Source organism: Centroberyx affinis, unplaced genomic scaffold (genome assembly GCF_046629955.1).
Source record: "Centroberyx affinis isolate AG114_WGS23_722 - 3 ecotype Tasmania unplaced genomic scaffold, CSIRO-AGI_Caff_v1 ptg000826l_1, whole genome shotgun sequence".
NCBI classification, from domain to species: Eukaryota; Metazoa; Chordata; class Actinopteri; order Beryciformes; family Berycidae; genus Centroberyx; species Centroberyx affinis.
Window position 1 is genome coordinate 98,081 of NW_027279425.1, and position 3,616 is coordinate 101,696.

Below are 3,616 nucleotides of genomic sequence, written 5' to 3' on the forward strand. Positions count from 1 at the left end.
AAAGTCACACTGAAATGAAAAATGAAAATTTTTAGCTCATTCAAACTACCATACCATACACTTATTGGACAGTTTATGATTTCTCTTATTAAATTTATCTTACTTAATCTCATTACTTTTACTTCCTTGAAAACAGAAAATCTTTAGTGGCGACTCCATCGTGTACCAGGAGGCGACATAAGAACAGCCAATAAAACCATCACAGATTTTTTGAACAATCCCTCCCCTCCCATCAAATAAATCTGCCTTTCTCTTGCTAACTTATATCCCATTGGTTTATACTTTTGAATGATCCCTCCCTGCATTATGTCCTGCCTCAATATCCTGTTTCAACAGGAAATACATCACATTAAGGAAGCAAAACAGTTTCAATGTGACTTTATTCTCAGTTTAAATTGGCTATTCCTATGTGGAGAAACATGACAGAAATTCAGTGATATTCCCCTTTAATTGTCATCATGGTCTATTCAGGATGCCTGTCTTTCTGTCAGTCTACTTGGCTGTCGGACCAAACAGACATGCAACTGCCCGTCTGCTTGCATGTTTGTATGTAAGGCTGCTTTGCCATTCTGTGTCAGTGATTCTAAATCACATATTTTAATAAATATAAAGTAATATACACTTGAGTTTAGTATGTTATAGTCTTCGAACATTATGGTCCAATTATTATTCTAGAACCAGAGTTCTAGTTTTACATGGCAGCAATAACAGCAGCTTAAATCATGACTGAGTTACTGAGTTGTAAAATGCAATGTACTTCTGATAGCTTTCAGGCAGATGGTGACTGAGCATCTATTTTGCATTCTGAAGGCTGCTTCACAATATGAATCTGATTATGGACAGGTTATGATGACGGATTACGATGATACTTGTCTGAAAAGAAAAAAAAAACAATGTCAAAACTAGAATGTAGAAATTTATTTGAGGATTTTATCACACACAGGAGGTGACATGTTGGCCCTGTGTGGTTCAATCAGTAAATCAGAGCAGTAGAGTCAATTCACCAGAGGACATTTTGCACAAGAAACCACAAACTGTCTCCATCCTGGAATCTGGACAGCCTGTATCGAAGCCTATATTTGAAGCCTAAAACACCTCAGATGAAGTTTGTTGTGTTATTACACACTTAACAAATAAACAACGTTGCAGACAATGAATGAGCTGCATTGTTTTCCACAGCACTGGATAGTCGAACTTCAGTTACAAAGGCTCCATTTAGCTGCTTGTGGAGAAGTGGGATGCATGCTTACTCTGGATGCATCTGTGGCTCCATTTTGGCCACTTAAGAAACTAAGGAGAGACCCATAGAGCAGGCAAGCAGCAGAATCTGTCTCTGGATGTTTAGTGTGATGGGTCTCCCTTGGGTACCTGGCTGTTTCATTTCTCCCCTCCCTGTGTGTCGTTCATGGTCCATTGCTTCAAGTCTCACTCTCTCTCCCTCCCACTTCCAATCTCCTATTCTCACCCTGCTGTGTATATTCCTTTCTGCTTTACCCCTCTCCCCATCCCACCCTCCTTGCTACTGTCTGCAGCCTGACCCCCCATACCACCACTACCACCATGGTTTGTCTCTCCAAAGCCTCTGTTGCTCTTTCTCCCTCCCTTTCCTCTGTCTCTGCGTGCTGCATCGCTCTGCCTGGCTGCCTGCCTCCCGACTCTGACGATGCTGATGCTGATGTCATCACAGCCTCACAGCCTCCCTGGCACAGTCAGCACCGCCATTTTCCCGTCACACCGACGGTGTGGGCCGCTCGAGCAGCTCAGCGCCTGCACCCATCCTTCTATTTATCCATCCATATCTGTCCCTTGCTCCTCCCTCCCTCCCTCCACTCTCTCTCTCCGATTGACGCACCACTGTGTTCGAGACTCAAGCCCACCCATCTCTCTCTCTCTCTCTCCCTCCCTCCCTCCCTCCGTCCTCGCAGCCAGAGGCGGATTCTCCATGCATGGATGCGCCAAGGGATGCTGTAGGCTGACCGAAGAGAGAGAGAAAGAGGAAAAAATACACTGAGGAAAATCAGCAAAGGAGGCACGGGAGGATTTGGACGCTGTTCGGGCAGAGGATTCACCCCCATCGAGTCGGAGGTGGTTAGGTAAGATGAGACTCCTCCATTCTAGTGATGAGATGTTTTTCATGGCGTGGCGCAGCAGAGGTACCAAGGGTGGCACTCCTTGGGGTGGACAGTGCGTGCGTGTGTGATTTCGAGGCCCGTGGTTAAGTGTGAGGCGATAAATAAGGGCACTGCGTCAGGATGTAGGTTATGCTACATGGGATATTTATGTCTGTCAACAATTGCCTATTCAAATGTCCGATTCCATCCCCAGAAATGTCCATCATGGCACTGTGAATAAATTGAATAAACATAAGAGAAACGCCGTGACATGTAATAGTAAGAGCGTATAAAAACCCACAGTGGCATTTAAAACATAATGATGGGATATCGGCGTGCTGACCTCCTTTCTGTCGCAGTGTTAGGTGATTTGGTACTAGTGCCATTTATGTTTACGCGGCCTGCCTTTGAGGTGCGGCAGGCAAAGCAAGATGGAGGGGACAATATTTACATTGGCCAGTGCGTTAAGGTTACACATATTCACAGTCTTTCTCTCTGTGTACAACAATCACAACTGTCTTGGCGTGTTTTCTGAGAATTGTAGTCCAACAAACCTACATTTTGTTCCCTCTATATTCCTACTGGAGAGATGTAGGTGTAGGCTGTTAAAATGAGGTGAGGAATTCTGTTTTTCACCGGTTGCAAATGAGAAAATGGGTGGGATCTGCACCGCGTTGGTTTCTTCTTAATTCCTCTTAATGTCAGTTGCCACATAAAATCTACTAATTACCTGTTAATCTGTAGAGAAACAGATGAAAACCTCCTTAAAAGTCCCTAACGAACAAGAACGGTGTGTCATATAATTCTATAATAAATATTCTAACGATGCACCAAAATTGTAACTCCTTACACGAATATTATAGCAAAATGAAAATGTTTTTTTTTTTCGTTTTGGGTGAAGCATCGAGGAGATGTTGTTTCATCACACGGCTTTCGCCCGTCGCAACAGATGAGGAAAGGGGATGATACCCGAGGAATAAGCAGCCATTTTACCGTAGAATAGCAATGATGCTAATCTTACTGCCAAATAGCAGTCTATCCGTATACTAAGCCGCGTTATTAGGAGCTGTGTGTCTCATAAAACGAAATTGATATCCGTACAGTATCACCAGGATTAACTGTGTGAAATCTTCAAGGCCCAATCAGTAAATCCTTAATTGAAATGACTCACACTCTCTATTGAATTGAATTGAATTGAATGACAATGAACATTTTTTTTTTTAAGGTGGGGTTATGGCAGGTCTACCAGTAGGCTGCTTGTGGAATACTGGATGTAAAATCATACCTAAGGAGTGCTTCACTTACTATGCAAAACAAAACCCAAGTTTCCATCTCTCAGATTGGTCTGTTTCCTTCATGTCTCTACCTCTATCTCTACAATCTCATCAAACCCTTCTCTCCACATCTCCACAGGTGCCAGGTGTGTGTCTGCCTGGCCAGCAGATCCCCAGCCCTCTGACAGACACCCTGCTTGGTAGTCGGCTTGCTCCCCACCCACCGGCAGC